Source organism: Danio rerio, chromosome 6, assembly GCF_049306965.1.
Source record: "Danio rerio strain Tuebingen ecotype United States chromosome 6, GRCz12tu, whole genome shotgun sequence".
Taxonomy (NCBI): domain Eukaryota; kingdom Metazoa; phylum Chordata; class Actinopteri; order Cypriniformes; family Danionidae; genus Danio; species Danio rerio.
In genome coordinates, this window is record NC_133181.1 from 55,384,551 (window position 1) to 55,396,626 (window position 12,076).

General features: G+C 30.8%; 1 protein-coding gene across 3 annotated transcripts in view; it reads right to left on the bottom strand.

Annotated features, from left to right (window-relative positions):
- gdf5 (growth differentiation factor 5) overlaps positions 1-12,076 on the bottom strand; it is a 28,629-nt gene that overhangs the window by 16,178 nt on the left and 375 nt on the right. The window lies entirely within an intron of this gene.

A 12,076-nucleotide genomic window follows, 5' to 3' on the forward strand; every position in this document is an offset into this window, starting at 1 on the left:
GTATAATAACTTGCCTAATTACCCTAACCTGCCTAGTTAACCTAGTTAAGCCTTTATATGTCACTTTAAGCTGTATAGAAGTGTCTTGAAAAATATCTAGTCAAATATTATTTACTGTCATCATGCCAAAGATAAAATCAGTTATTAGAAATTAGTTATTAAAACTATTATGATTGGAAATATGTTGAAAAAAAATCTTCTATCCGTTGAACAGAAATTGGGCAAAAAAATAAACAGGGGGGCTAATAGTTCTGACTGAATTACTAGTAGTAGTAATAATAATAATAATAATAATAATAATAATTCTAGAAATATTTTATTTAAAATATAGCTAACTTTTATAATAATTATACAACAGAAAACAAACCATCATTTATAAATATATTAATAAACAAAGTTAGAAAATTAGAAAATAAATTTAATTAAAAAATAAAAATATTAGGAAGAAGAAGCAACAAAAAATGTTATAAGCATTTTGTGACATTAGATAATTCTCATAATTATAAATATATAGTAATTATTAATCATTATATTATTATTATTAATAATAATAATAATTATAAATATATGATTAAAATAGCTTTAAAGCTTAAATTACATTAAGCTAGAAAAATATTTATAAATGTTATAAAATATATTAATAAACATGAAGTAATACATTAAAAAGAAACAGAATAATTTTTCCAAAATAATGAATAAAAATAATTCATTTTCTAAACATTTTGTGACATTAAAATAATAATAATACTTTTATTAATAAATGTAATAATCTGCTAATATTTTGTTAATAATTTCTTAATATATGATAACAGAAATTATATGGATTTTTTAATAATAATTCAATGCAATAATAATTTTATTTTACATAAATTCAATACACTTAAGTAAACTACAAATTATATAATTAACTATACATTAACAACAGAATTAATTTGAATATTTATCACAAGTAAATTAATATAATTGTAACAATGATAATACAATTTACTCATGCATATTAAATATTATTAATGCTAACATTAAAATTAATTGAAAATTCTAATAATTTAAAAACAAGATATAAATTATCAACAACAATAACATAATAATAAATAGAAATATTAATACATATTTTAATTATTATCATTGATGTTATACAATGCAAAACAAATAATACAATAATGACATAAACTAGAAACAAACTGAAAACTCCAATAATAAGATTAGTGATAAACATAATAAAGAACACCTCAATTTGCATCGTATAAAATATGCCTTTAATGACTGCTCTGCTGCTGCTGTTGTGTATCTGTGCGCAGAGAAATGTGCAGTGGAGGTGTTGAACGCTGTCAAACCACAGACATTTCTCAGGCCAACAACCCAGTCAAAAGACTCTTGTTCAGGAGGAAAAGCCACAACCTGACCTCTTGATAATATATGCGTGTTCTCAGCTCCACCTGTGCTGCTCTCTCAAAACTTCACATCATTTCTCAAAACTATTTCTAGGTTTTAGTTGATGTACTGTAACATCAAATCTCTCTTACTTACAATTTTTCAGGAGTCCGTTCGGGATCCTCTATACAATATAATATTTGTGTTTTCCTGTTCTGAACAATGATAGTATTTGTCCTGTAAGTGGTGTTTAGTGTAAGCAGAAAAAAAAAAAAAAAAAAGAGAGAGAGAGAGAGAGAATTATGACCGAGTTGCTCAATCGTTTTTCAGACTGATGGACTGAAATAAATAAACAACATCACCCCCTTTTGGACAACTCCGGATATTGCAAAAAATAAAAATAAAAATAAAAAATAAATAAAAGCAGAGCACAACACATTTATCATAATTGTTTGTGTTTTTAACATATGCGTTTTTATTTAATACTTGCATAGATGAAAAATAAAGCAAAAAAATATCACAAGTTAAACTTTACTATTGTTGTAAACTAGGAAAATTGATATTTGTAATTATAATAAAATATTAATAAACAAGAAAAAGCAAGAAATAAATTAGAAAATTATTCAGAATATTTTCAAATAATAAAAATAAAAACAATACGTCTTTAATTTCCTAACTGAATAGACGAAATATACATAAAGCAAGCAATATCCCAAGTAAAATAATAATAGAGCTAACTTTAATATTATTTTAAACTAGGAACGATTCATTTTCCTTTGGCTTAGTCCCTTTATTATTCAGGGGTCGCCACAGCAGAATGAACCGCCAACTATTCCAACATACGTTTTACAAAGCGGATGCCATTCCAGCTGCAACGCAGTACTGGGAAACACCCATACGCACACATACACTACGACCAATTTTGTTTATTCAATTCAATATAGCACGTGTTTGGACTGTGGGGGAAACCGGAGCACTCACAGTGCTAACAGTGCTAACCACTGAGCCAGTGTCACCCTAATAAAACCCATAATAATAATAATAATAATAATAATATTTTTTTACATACTATCATTTTTATAATAACATTATAATAAATCTAATAATGAATAATCTACAAATAATTTCTTACATTGTATATATGCTAATATAAATAAACCTGGATGTGTTCATTAATAATAATAACACTAATAATAACAATAATAATATTCAATAATTTTCTTCGTGGCTTAGTCCCTTTTATTAAACAGGGGTCACCACAGCGGAATGAACCGCCAACTTATCCAGCACGTTTTGTTTTTTTTTTTAAAGCAGAAGATGCCCTTCCAGCCACAACCCATCTTTGGGAAACACTCGCGCACGCACGCGCACATACACAACAGACAATTTAGCCTACCCAATTCACCTGTACCACATGTCTTTGGACTGTGAGGGAAACTAGAGCAACCAAAGGAAACCCACGCGAACGCAGGGAGAACATGCAAACTCCACACAGAAACGCCAGCTGAGCCGAGGTTCGAACCAGCGAACTTCTTGCTGTGAAGCGACAGTACTACCTACTGCGCCACTTTGTCAATAATAATAATAATTATTATTATTATTATTATTATTATTATATGATTATAATTGTGAGTAAAGTTAATATAATAATAATAATTATTATTATAATTATAATAATAAATAAATACTAACAATAAAGATTAAGTTGATTTAGTCTGAAATGCCAAATAACTGTACACTTACATAAATATATATATATATATGTGTGTGTGTGTGTGTGTGTGTACACGTGTTTTTGTGACATATCAGGACACAAATTTATAATGACATAGGTATGACACAGGTATTACAAAAGAAGAGGTGAAATACAGGGACATTGCTGACGTCCGCATTTTCCAAAAAGCTTATAAAATCACACAGAATGGGTTTATTTCAGAGTAAAGAGTGTGTGTGTGTGTGTGTGTGTGTGCGTGCGTGCGTGCGTGCGCGCGTGTGTAACAATTATATACCACTCAATAAAAAAATATTTTAAATCGGGTACAATAAACACATATACAGTTGAAGTCAGAATTATTAGCCCCCCTAAATTATTAGCCCTCGTCTATTTTTTCCCCAATTTCTGTTTAACGGAGAGCAGATTTATTCAACACATTTCTAAACATAATAGTTTTAATAACTCATTTCTAATAACTGATTTTTAAAAAATTTGTCATGATGACAGTAAATAATATTTGACTAGATATTTTTCAAGACACTTCTATACAGCTTAAAGAGACATTTAAAGGCTTAACTAGGTTAACTAGGCAGGTTAGGGTAATTAGGCAAGTTATTGTAAAACAATTGTTTGTTCTGTAGACTTAAAAAAAATGCTTAAAGGGGCTAATAATTTTGTCCTTAAAATGATGTTTAAAAAATTAATAACTGCTTTTATTCTTAAAGTTGCTAGTAAGCTCCAAATCAGGGACAAAATTCGCATTTGCAGACAACTTCTTATCAGGACAAAGTTCCTATTCCACAAAGTTTTATTCCACAATAAATACTAACAAGAAGAAGAAGTCAGCTGGTCGGACGTTGTGTTTTGTGTGTGTGTATGTGCTGATGATGGCTCTACTGCTAATCAGTTTCCCCATGTGGTCTAAAGTAAAGCTACCTAACTTTAAAACTTGGTACAGAAGCTAATTATAATCTTACTCTATTTTTCCTTCGACCAAATGATTGATTTATTTTAAATAAAACGAGGTAAAGAAATAGGTAAAGGAATAAAACATATAAAGGTGTATTTATTCTAAACCAATATACTCGTAATGTCCTTAACATATCAGCAGATGGCAGTGTGAAGCAGCTGTTAAAAGCCATACAGGAACTATTAAGGGTTGTTAAATTAAACTTTCAGTGAAGACTTCCACAGAAAAACGAAAAGTGTATTTTAAGAATATAATGACTTTAGTGTGATGAAAAGACTACACACAGTGTCAGCAGTTCACTGCCGGTAAAGAAGTGCATGTGAATTAGCATGTGATGTCTAACAACACTGAGGCCACGCAACCTCATCACATTTCTTTCAGCGAGTGGCATCCAATTTCCTCCCAGAAAAAAACAACAACAACTCATTTTTTAAATCTACCTCTTTATCACAAGCTATTTTTAACCTTTCACCATGTAACCAGTTAGACTGCACACACTGCATGTAAAACACACATGACGGTCATCCTTTGTGTGCTCTTCTTCATTTGCATTTCATGTTTACTTTCCTTGTTTGACTGGTTCCTCATTACACACACACACACACACACACACACACACACACACACACACACACACACACACACACACACACACACACACACACACACACACACACACACACACACACACACACACACACACACACACACACACACACACACACACACACACGAAAAAGATCCTAATCGTACACATCTCTTGGTACAGGTTGGAAAATAATAAATACATAAATAAATAGGCAGATTTGCAATTAGATTATTAGGAAATGCCATTATTAAAATACTTTATCTAATTTGTTAAAGTATTAAAGATTAAAAATGAAATAAGGCATTGCTGTGCTTAATAAAGACTGATAGTTCTCTTAGTTCTTGGTTTACCAAGCCAAAGCAATAGGGTTATTTTCTCATACTAATAAATACACTGTAACAAAATCCTGTTTTTTAAGCTGAATCTAATTAATCTTACGAGTACATTGAACTTATAATAATGTTAAACTTAAAACAGCTTGCAGAACTTATAAAATTAAGTTAGAACACGATTGACTAGTTCAGTTACAATGAACTATATGCTGTCATGGCAAATTATTCATATAATTTACAGTGTAAAAATTATATATATATATATATATATATATATATATATATATATATATATATATATATATATATATATATATATATGTATATGTGTGTGTGTGTGTGTGTGTGTGTGTGTAATAAAACAAATGAATGGATGACCAAACAAATTGTGTGCATATAAAAAATAATAAAATAAGAAGAAGAAGAAGAAGAATACCTTAGCAAAAATTGTATTACTATTTTGTATAAAATTAAAACAAATTATATTATTTACAAATATTGAAAAGAAGTCTAAATAATGTGTACTTTTTTTTTTTTACAAATATTTCCCAAGTGCTATTTAAATGGAGAGAAGATTTCTCAAAACATTATTAAACATATTTAAAGTCAGAATTATTAGCCCCCTTCAAAAATGTTTCTTCTTTTTAAAATATTTTCCAAAGGATGTGTAACAGAGCAAGGAAATTTTCACAGCATGTCTAATAATATTTTGTCTTCTGGAAAAAATTGTATTTGTTTTATTTCGGCTAGAATAAAAGCAGTTATTAATTTTTTAAACACCATTTTAAGGTCAAAATTATTAGCCCCTTTAAACTATTTTTTTCCCGATAGTCTACAGAACAAACCACTGTTATACAATAACTTGCCTAATTATCCTAACCTGCCTAGTTAACCTAATTAACCTAGTCAAGCCTTTAAATGTCACTTTAAGCTGTATAGAAGTGTCTTGAAAAATATCTAGTCAAATATTATTTACTGTCATCATGACAAAAATAAAATAAATCAGTTATTAGAAATTAGTTATTAAAACTATTATGTTTAGAAATTATTTGAAAAAATCTTCTTCGTTAAACAGAAATTGGAGAAAAAAATAAACAGGGGGTCTAAAAATTCAGAGGGGCTAATAATACTGACTTCAACTTTATAGCTCTGAAAGTTTGGAGTTAGAAAAGTCGAGTGTCAATATCATAAAGTAAAATCTCTTGTGAAATGTACTGATAAAACAGCAAGGTTGTCCACAAATACTTTAAACTTTCCAGTTTTTATTTTATTTTTTGCTTCAGCTGCGATGTAGGACCGACAGGCCACCATAAGCAAGCTGGACTAATGCAAAATGAGAAAAGCACTTATGCTGCAAGTGATCTCCATAAAGAGTTGATGTTTAATAAACGGCCGTTTTCTTTCGCTCCTCCCCTTTGTGTAAACAAACCCAAGCTTGAGTTGAAAATCAAAGGCAACATTCATCTTCCTGTAGGATTTCGTAATGCGTGACAGCTTGAACATTTTCCAGAACGTTCCATGGACTTGTTTTTCTGATACGCATTCAAACGTGCAGCAGGAAACGTGAGTGTTAATGATGAAACTGTTCCTTGTGTTAAATGAAGAATAAAACTTCCTTGTGTATTGAGGCGGTGACCGCAGGTGAGGTTTTTTCCCCAGTAGATAAAGGACAGGTGAAAAAACTGTCATGGAAACATTCAGATTTGCATCTCATTTTCAAATGGCTTTAAGATATTATTTATACTCTGGATAAAATCAATCACATGGGAACTTCCCATAAAGGTCATTTAATCATGAGTTATTAAAGATATGAGCGGTAATTCTGGTGCTGAACAAGCAAGTTTCAATTGACTTTTTCTATGGTAAAAATGAGCTGTTTTCACTTCTCTATTTACTTCTGCTGAGTTTACTTCACTTTTCATGATAGCCATGATGTCATTTGAGTTGTCCTGAAAGTTTTTTTTAGACAATATCCATATGTAATCATATAACGAATGAATAAATAAATAAATAAATAAATAAAAATTAAAAAATAAATAAATATAATACATTTCAGCGTAACACAATCCTTCAGAAAAGGTCTAATAATATGCTGATCTGGTGCTCAAGCAACATTTTAAATGCTTAATGTCAAAAATTATTGTGCTGGGGCGACGCGTTGGCGCAGTGGATAGTTTGCATGTTCTCCCCACGTTCGCGTGGGTTTCCTCCGGCTGCTCTGGTTTCCCCCTCAAGTCCAAAGACATGCGGTACAGGTGAATTGGGCAAGCTAAATTTTCTGTAGTGTATGTGTGTGAATGAGTGTATGGGTGTTTCCCAGAGATGATTTGCATGTGGAAGGGCATCCGCTGTGTAAAACATATGCTGGATAAGCTGGCAGTTAATTTTGCTGTGGCTCCTCCAGATTAATAAAAGGGACTAAGCTGAAAAAAATATGAATGAATTATTGTGCCGAATAATATTTCTGTGGAAACCTGCATGAGGAGGATTCCTGAATAAATAAAAGAACAACATTTATTTGACCTCTTAATATGTTTATAGTATACACCGAAACAAACAAATAAATATCTAAAATGATAAATAATATTAAAGATTATTATTAATAAACATTATATAGCATTGTTAATAATAAATATTAATTTATTTTATATGCAGCACGATGACTCAGTGGTTAGCACTGTCGCCTCACTACAAGGTCACTGATTGGGTCCCGGCTGGGTCAGTTGGCATTTCTGTGGTGGAGTTTGCATGTTCTCCTTGTGTTGGCGTGGGTTTCCTCTGGGTGCTCCGGTTTCTCCCACAGTCCAAGCACATGCGCTATAGGTGAAATGAATTATCTAAACTGGCCATAGTGTATGAGTGCATAGTGTATGGGTGTTTCCCAGTATTGGGTTGCAGCAGGAATGCCATCCACTTCGTAAAACATATGCTGGAATAGTTGGCGATTCGTTCCACTGTGGCAACCCCTGATAAATAAGGGACTAAGCCAATATAAAAAATAAATTGATGAAAAGTGTATTTATAATATACTTTTTTTCAAATATTAATATTAATACCATTTTAAATATATAAATAGGGTCTAATTTATACGTTATAATATATAAAATTACCACATACAAAAACTATTTTTCCAAAGACATTCCTTATTAACTTGCCTGGTTAACCAAATTAACTCTTTAAATTGCCCTTTAAAGGGATAGTCCCCCCTAAAAATGAAATGTAATCTTTGCATCTCATTTTCATATGGCTTTAAGATATTATTCATACTACAACATCACTAGATAAGATAAAATCACATGGTAACTTCCCATAAAGGTCATTTAGTCACGAGTTATTAAAGACATGAGTGGTAATTCTGGTGCTGAACAAGCAAGTTTCAATTGACTTGTTTCACTTCTCTGTTCACATCTGCTGAGTTTACTGCACTTTTCATGATAGTCATGATGTCATACAATTGAGTTGTCCTAAAAGTTTTTTTTTTTGGGAGAATATCCATATGTAATCATAGAATAAATAAATAAATAAATAAATAAATAAATAAATAAAAATAAATAAATAAATAAATAAATAAAATACATTTTCAGCATTAATTCAGAGGCACGCAATCCTTCAGAAAATGTCTAATAATATGCTGATCTGGTGCTCAAGCAACACTTTAAATACTTAATGTCAAAAATTATTGTGCTGAATAATTTTTCTGTCAGTGTATGGGTGTTTCCATTTATTTATATATAAAATATACTTTTTTTCAAATATTAATACCATTTTAAAATGATAAATGTTGTCTGATTTATACATTATAATATATAAAAATCACCACATACAAAAACTATTTTTCCAAAGACACTCCTTATTAACTTGACTTGCCTGGTCAACTAAATTAACCTTTTAAATTGCACTAGGGATAGTTTACCTACAAATAAACTTTCATCTTTTACTCCCTTTACTTTTTTCTAACCTTTGGGAGTTTCTTTCTTCTGTTAACATAAAGGGATAGTTTGTGAATGTTTCTAAATATCATGTTTTAAGCTGAATATACCAGTATCTTACAAAACAACAACTGTAAAACTCAACGGTAAACTTTAATCAGATGAAATGAGTGTAGTTAACTCAATTTACTTTAAGTTAATTCTACTCATTTGAAGAGTTTTGAACTCAGTGTTTAAGGTAATGAGTTAATTAAATACCTCATTACTTCTATAACTTCACAGATTCAGTTCACAGGTCAGTTTTTAACTGAAATGGTTTGTAGCAATCGGTTTCCTCAAATGGTTTAAGTTGCCTTAACTTATGTGTATAATAACCCATTTCACTTTACATTTATAGTGATTTGCGTTTACATCTCCTTAAATCAAAAACATAGATTTATATTATTAAATCTTTTCTTTACTCACCAATTGGTGAAGTTTTTTAGCTTGCATGGTTTGGGATTGGTAAAGCTATGCATCAATGGATTTGCTGTTCAGTGTTCAGGCCCTCAATAGTGACTAATAAACCACACTGAACTGAGCTGAACTGAACTTAAACACTTAATACTGAACTACACTGTTTCAATTTACAATGATATTTTATGTGAAGCTGCTTTGACACAATTTACATTGTAAAAGCACTATACAAATAAAAGTGAATTAAATTAATATTATATTAATTATAAGGCCGTGCTTTATATAATTAAATTATTTTTTAGTTAATGTACAGCAAAAAAAAAAAAAAAAAGTAGGTTTGAGTTCTCTTCATTTATCGAGTTTTACTGCTAAAATTGCTTCATTTACTTAAATGTTCACAGTGCTCCTTAGAATTAGTTTTTGAACTCAAACGATTTGTTGCAATCGGCTTCCTCAAATGGTTTGAGTTCTTAACTTAGTGGGTTTTACAGTGATATTATGTACTGCCATGATGGCAAAGACAAAAGATATTCATTCATTTTCCTTCGGTTTAGTCCCCTTTTTTTTTTTCATCAGAGATTGCTACAGCGGAATGAACCACGACTATTTCAGCATGTGTTTTATATAGCAGATGCCCTTCCAGCCACAACCCAGTACTGGGAAACACCCATACACTCATACATTACAACCACAATAGTTCATCCAATTTCACCTATAGTGCATGTCCTTGGACTGTGGAGGAAACTGGAGCATCCGGAGGAAACTCACACCAACATGGGGAGAACATGCAAACTTCACACAGAAATACCAACTGGCCTAGCCGTGACTCAAACCAGTGGCCTTCCTGCTGTGAGGCAACAGTGCTAACCCCTGCGCTTTTTGCTAAGCACTGGATTATTTAAAAATAATCTTCAACTATATATAAATAATGCAATTTATATTAATCTATTTGCACAAAATATAATTTAAGCTTACAAATATGCATATATTACTGTATATTATAATTTTTCCAGAGCTGCTGTTTGGCAGATTAGGTTTGTTGGTGACAAGTTAAGCCTGGACCTGATTTTAAAAATCCTGTCAATATTTTTCTTTTTGATAAACAAAACAGTTAATGATCAAGGTCTCCTGCATAACCCTTATTAACCCTCTCTTTAATCAAAACACTTTCTATTTTTATCCTTCAATCTAATAAGAAAACTAATTATCCTGGTCTGGTATGCTCATTTGTTTTGATAGGAAAGCAGACAGGCATCAGCATGCCTAAAACACACACACACAGATACACACACACACACACGCACTTACAGTCATTTCTCTAGGGGTGGAAATTCCCAGTTTAACACTGAGTCAATTAGATTACATATTAAGGACTGTCCCACTATTCAGAGTTCATCCGTCACTAACGGTTCAATAAAACACAACACCAAACCAACATGCTGAAACACCTGATGACCTTTGAGTGTTATTTAGGCCAAACAGGCTTTTGAAAGCTATAAGTTTGACCATTTAACAGGCACATGCACACATAGGGCTCAACCTGTACAGTGCACATGCCCTTTTTAGTTTTGGATAGAAAGTGCCCTTCCAAAATGATCTGAAGTGCCCCAGCGACAACCACACCTCTCTTCTGCACACCTCAGTTGTAATGAGTGGTTATTGGAGTTATTGTTGCCTATCAATTTAATTTAGTATTTTTTTTATTCTAAGTTTGCGTTAACGTGCAATTGTACCTAATAAAGTGGCCAGTGAATGTATATTGTAATATGAATATAATTTCCTGAGGCGATTTGAAAGGCTCTATTTGGAGAGACTTTTTCTATGCACTGCCTCTTCACATCGGTCACATCCATAACGCAGAGATGCCACATCCATAATGAAGATTCTTCCTCATAAATGCAAAAATATGAAATAAAATAAAATCTGTCATGTTTGTTCTACAGTGAGCCAACTCTTCTCCTGTTAATTAGCATTTTTTGGGGGGTTGTGCAGTTTAATTCACAGAATTTCTACAAAGTATGTTATATATTGCAAACTCGCAGACTTTTTTAGTCACATCAATAACACATGTTTATGTTTTTTATTTAAAATATTAATATGTTTAAAGATTTATATTTTTCTAATCTTATAACTCTGTGGTTAGTAGCTTTGGAAAATATCAACAGATGTTTTAATATAATGTTAACTTAAACTTTCTATGTGAATTTGTGTTTTGAGTTTTTACTGCAAATGTCACATCCATAACACTGGTATTGCTCAAATATGTTATGGTTATGAGATTATTTTTACTGCTGAACACAAACACAAAGATTTTTTGAAGAATATTAGAAAAAAGTTTGATGAATGTTAGAGACTTTTAATTGACTTCCATACTAGTAAAAACAAATACTATGAAAGTCATTGGTTACTGGTTTCAAGTTTTTAAAATATATTTGGTGTATATATATATATATATATATATATATATATATATATATATATATATATATATATATATATATATATATATATATTCTTCTTTTAAGTTCAACAGATGAAAAAAAAACTAAAACAGGTTTGTGATTGACGAAGGGTGAGTGAATGTCAAATTTTCAGTTTTGTGTGGACTATCCCTTTAAATTATTAAGTTATTATAAAAGGTAAAGGTGTTCCTGAGTTTAATGAAGCACAAATAAACATTTTACTTATTAAGGCTACATTTATTTCTTTTTAATA